The following is a 5,564-nucleotide window of genomic DNA, read 5'->3' as shown; positions in this document are numbered from 1 at the left end:
ATTGGATTATTTACCTTTATCTTGTTGTGGTGCTCAAGTATTTTATAAATTCTGGATATCTGACATGTCATTACCAAATGCTTGTTCCTAGTCTATGGCTTCCCTTTTTAACCTGTTGAAGTTTTTGGATGTGCATAGGGATTTGATTCTTAGAAGATCCCATTCTTTTATTTTATCTTCTCCTGGTTGTAGGTTTGTGGTTTTTTAAATTGAGATTTTAATGAAAGTTTATAGAGAACTTAGATTTCCATTCATTCATTGTTGCATCTTTTCCTCCCTGCCCACCTTCCCCAGTTCACTTCCCTTTGGGGAAAAAAATCTTTCTTTGTTGTACTGAGTTACCTTTTTGGGTAATTTTGTTCATAATAATGTTTATATTGCTTAAAAGTTTTCATACATAGCATTTCTAGCATCATTGAAGAAAAAAAAGAAATGTTTTCCCCGATTTGTTTTCTGATCAAAAATGAAAAACACATATTTTAGTATGATAAAGTCAAAAGCAAATTGAATAAAGTATTATAGGGTTTGTCTGAAGTTAACCTATTTATTTTTTTATTACCAGATGGAGCAAGAGGCTGAGAGACGTAGACAACCACAAATAAAGCAAGAACCAGAATCAGAGGAAGAGGAGGAAGACGAGAAGAGCCTGTAGAAGAGGAAGAGGAACCAGAGCAGAAGCCTTGTCTGAAACCCACTCTGAGACCCATCAGCTCTGCTCCATCCGTTTCCTCTGCCAGTGGCAATGCAACCCCCAACACACCTGCGGATGATTCTCCCTGCGGTATTATTATTCCTCATGAAAACTCACCTGATCAACAACAGCCTGAAGAACATAGGCCAAAAATAGGACTTAGTCTTAAACTGGGTATGTTACTATTTTCTTCCCTATTTTTTTCTGACAGATACCAAATTTTACCTTAAGAACTAAATAAATAAATATGTGGTACTTGGTAGCTAGATAGAAAAATCTTAAAAAATGAATTTCTAGCTCACAATTGTTTTCATAGTTCTACTAGTGCTCCTATATCTGCAGCTGCTTCAAGTTCTGAGAAGAAATGAAAAGTTAAATTTTCTAGCACTTGTGAGTAGTGAGTTACTTTTTACAGTTGGGATCTTCTCTGAGACTTGTAAACACAATGGTTTGTTTTCTACTGTTCTTGAGGGATGGTGGGTTGTCAAGTTTAATGTTTGCACATTTGGTTATCATGCTAAGATAATGTTTTTACTGTAGGTGCTTCCAATAGTCCTGGCCAACCTAATTCTGTGAAGAGAAAGAAGCTACCTGTAGATAGTGTCTTTAACAAATTTGAGGATGAAGACAGTGACGATGTACCCCGAAAAAGGAAACTGGTTCCTTTGGACTATGGTGAAGATGATAAAAATGCTGCCAAAGGCACAGTGAACACAGAAGAAAAGCGCAAGCACATTAAAAGCCTCATTGAGAAAATTCCCACGGCCAAACCTGAGCTCTTTGCCTATCCCCTTGATTGGTCCATTGTGGACTCAATATTGATGGAACGCCGAATTAGACCATGGATTAATAAGAAAATTATAGAATACATAGGTGAAGAAGAAGCTACATTAGTTGATTTTGTTTGTTCTAAGGTTGGTATTTTTATGCTCTTTGCTCCCAAATTTTGTTTAGTAATTTAAAACACTATAGACATTTTCTAAAACAAAGTATCAATTTTGATGGTAGTTAAGTGATTCTGCTTTCTTGAACCTTTAATCTCTTACTGCAAGACACACACATCCCACTACATACTTTCAGGGCATCATACATCATGGCATTGTGAGCCAGAGTATTTCATATTGTCCCCTTTTCTTAATGATAAGAATATTGGTCAAATAACAATTAATGGAGATTTTGTGAAGACAGTGGGAAGAAAAGTCCTTTGTAATATTTATTAATATCTACTAGCATTGTGTTTCATGTTTATGAACATTTATCTCCTTTAATCCTCCCAATAATCTGGAAGTGCAAGTTGCTAATACTATCATTTTGGTGTTCCTTTAATAAATTAAGAAATTGAGGCCTTGTGATTGTGTCTTGATCAACTTATATCTACAAAACAGATGGAAGCTTGTAAAACTTATCATCAGAGCGCACCATCTCTTTCCATTGTGTCCTGATTTAAGACATTTAGTATAGTAGAGCACTTTGCTTTTGTTCAAGTATGTCTAAATGCATTTTACAGGTATAGTATTCTTCTTGTCTCTCAGCACTCCTCCTATTAGGAAGAACCGACCTAGTCTGCATTTCTATTTAGGATGATCATAGAATTAAAACATTTGAGGTTTGGTTTTGAAGATCGTTATTTTCATGATTAAGTTCTCCTATTTCAGTGCCATATTTAAGACATTTGGCTTATAGGGAATTGAGAAAGTTCCTCAGACACTTGACTCCTGTACAAATTTCAAAATATGTCCCTTAAATTTCTGCTGATTTTTATTTTCTGAGTGACAATTAATTGTTTCTTTCAGGTTATGGCTCATAGTTCACCTCAGAGCATTTTAGATGATGTAGCCATGGTAAGTTAGAAATTTTCTCTTACATATTATTTATTTATGTGAACAAGGAGTAGCTTGCAATTTTAGTTTTTCTGTATGTCGTATTCTGTCTTTTATTGATAGGAATTGAAATGTATTTTTTCCAAAGATAAAATAGAATATGTTAGCATTCTGTGACATTAAAGATAATATTTTCTTGTCAATAGTTCCTTTTTTATTTATATAAATATATAAACTTAGATGCCCAGTCTTCTCTTATGTTAGAAACCTTGTTATTTTTTTTTTAATCTTTTCATATGTTTATTGTCCATGTGTATATTCAACATTATTCTTGATCCTTTCATGTTTCATTTGTTCAGACTTGTTGTCAACACCTAGCAACTAACTCTTGGAGACTTCATTTGTTGTGTTAAACAGGAGCTTAATAGAGTATTTTCAGTGACTGGTTTTTTGAAAGTAGATGGCAGGCCTTTCATGGTAGGTAACTTGATAGATGTCCAGATGGCTAGAGGCTTGCCATTTAAAATGTAGGCAAGAAATGGCAAGAGGACTTCCTAACCAAGAATGAGCTCTGACGTCAGTGGATATTCATAGCCAGCTAATACTTATTTTCTCCCCAAATGGCCTTAAAGAATTACTTGAATTTGAATTCCTTATAAAACATTTGTGAAAAATTTGTCTGTGTACAGATAAAATGGATGAAAGGCAAAGAGTCAGAAAAGCACTGAATGTTGAATAAACTGTGGAATTTTGCCTTTTTTTATCTTAGTAATTCTATTTCTCAGTTTCTTATATGAGTTTTGAAGGTTTTTCTTAAAGTTATGTTTTGGTAAGTGTAGTTTACTCAGCAAAGTAAGTATATTTCCATTTAAGTGGTTTTATTGAAAATAAATGCTGAAAGTGTTTTTGATGGTTTTTTAAAAGATATATATTAAGACTGTACCCTTCTTTTTCTTCTAGGTACTTGATGAAGAAGCCGAAGTTTTTATAGTCAAAATGTGGAGACTATTGATATATGAAACAGAAGCTAAGAAAATTGGTCTTGTGAAGTAAAACTGTTTTTAGTCTTCTCTTTGATACTTCTTTCCCACCATTCAGAGGACTTCGAATTTTTCTTTGTCCTCAAAGACATTTGTGAAATCTGTAATTTTTTTTCCAATGTAGAAAATGTGAATTTTGTTTTGTCCTCCAATTTGGTGATGCCCCTGTGTACTCCCTTGGTTGTAAATTCATCTGAGTCTTATCTTGGTTTTCTTTATACTCACCAGGTACAATTACTGGTATGTTTTATAAGCCGCAGCTACTGTACACAGCTATCTGATATAATCTTGTTCTGCTGATTTGTTTTTGTAAATATTAAAATGACTCCCCAATTCTTTTGCAGAATTGCACTTAATATTGAGCTGTACTGTTCAGGAATGAACAGAAATGATTTTCATTGAAAGAATACCAGTCACAACTCTTCCCCCCTTTTAATCAGAAATAGCAAGTCCTCATTGAAGGTGTGGAATTTAAAATTAGAATTTAAGAATTAGTGGACAATCCATTCCATCTTTACTCCTGTATGAAAGCGTTTGTGTGATTGTGCAAAAGATTTCTTTTCCCTCAATTTGCTCTTTTGAGAGTTTCCTTAAATACTTTTCTTACAAAAGAATAGAATGGGAAAGGAAAAAAATGATACTGTGCCAACCCAAATGTCTGGAATAATTAGATAGTAGTCTTCCAGAGAATAGTATTGTGTTGTTGTACACATCATTTTCGTGAACAGGATCAAGTTTTCCTGTTCATAGCTGACTGTTTCATCCTCTCTTTTAAGGGAGTGTGAATCATAGTAATTTTCCCCTTAATTTTATTGTTTATAAATGAGACAGAGCCTTATATTCTAAAGGCTTAACTTATTTTGATGTCCCTTTGGAAATTTTTTTAGGAGAGAAAGAATCTACCTCCCAAAAGCATAAGAATTGAAGAAAAAAAAAAGGAAATCCATTTTATAAAAATGGTCTTTTTGAAAAAACAACTGGACCAGAAAGATAAATGAAGCTGGCAGTTTGAACACTAGGGACTATGACTTATAAAGAGAATTCAGCTTGGCAATTTACAAAGTTTATATCTTAATTTGAAGGAAATATAAGAATTTGTGGCATTTCTCAACCACTACTAATTTTTCTTCTGTTAAAAGATCATATTGCCTCTGTTTACTCATACACAGATAAATGGCTTTATCTATGTTCATCAAAGTTTGAAAATACACTGATTATACTCTAAAAGACACACAGGCAGTCTTGTAGGTCAGAACTTTACCAGGGAACAAAATTACCTGAAAATTAAGACATTTTAAGCAGTTTGTAAGACAGGTGCTGCTGTCTCATGTCAGTTTATTTAAAGACAAAAGGATAACTGTGAGTTAGAGTTACTAGATCTTTTTTTACATCTTAAGAGGTCATTTGAAAACACTGTTCTTAACATTGGAACATAAGATGGTTTCATTATGTAAATATTTCAGATATTAAAAATGTATATATTTGATCTCTGAGGGACTCCATTCTTTCAGTCTTAATAAATGGAATTATGATATAATTGTGCAGTGTATACTAGAAAACTTAATTTGAAAATTATTGGTTGTACTTTAGAGAGTTTGATTTTTGGGCGGGTGGGAAGGGCTATTTGCTATTTCCTTTTCCCCGTACTAGTAGCTAAAGGTCCAAGGGGTCATTTACCATTTTGGATGAGTCTACTATCAAGCCTTAGAATTTAATATATACTCATTTCTGTTAAGTTGGAACCAACTCATAGCTGATCCTCCAGTTTGTTTTCAGAGGCTGTAAATTTCAACAGAGGAGACTGCTCATTTCTTTGGAGCCTCTAGTAGATTTGTGCCTGCCTTTGGGTTCAAGTGCAACTCCTTATCCACTAGGCCACCAAAGCTGCCCCAAAGATCCTTTCTTTATTTTTTCTTCTCTTTTAAATTTAGGTTGTTTATTTTTCATTTCAATGAACATCTACAGAGATTTTGGAATTCCATTCATTCATTGTTGCACCCTTCTCCCCGCACA

General features: G+C 33.7%; 1 pseudogene across 1 annotated transcript in view; it reads left to right on the top strand.

Annotated features, from left to right (window-relative positions):
- Positions 1 to 4,132, top strand: part of LOC102860335 — a 47,941-nt pseudogene extending 43,809 nt beyond the window's left edge. The window contains exons 15-18 of the transcript XR_438862.1: positions 563 to 865; positions 1,232 to 1,605; positions 2,485 to 2,532; positions 3,472 to 4,132. The product of XR_438862.1 is annotated as an RNA-binding protein 25-like (transcript). The remainder of the gene's footprint in view (positions 1 to 562; positions 866 to 1,231; positions 1,606 to 2,484; positions 2,533 to 3,471) is intronic.
- Positions 4,133 to 5,564: the final 1,432 nt, after the last annotated feature.

The sequence above is a fragment of the Elephantulus edwardii genome, unplaced genomic scaffold (assembly GCF_000299155.1).
Source record: "Elephantulus edwardii isolate Elephantulus edwardi_28Jun2011 unplaced genomic scaffold, EleEdw1.0 scaffold00037, whole genome shotgun sequence".
Taxonomy (NCBI): Eukaryota; Metazoa; Chordata; class Mammalia; order Macroscelidea; family Macroscelididae; genus Elephantulus; species Elephantulus edwardii.
This window is presented reverse-complemented; position numbering and strand designations above follow the sequence as displayed.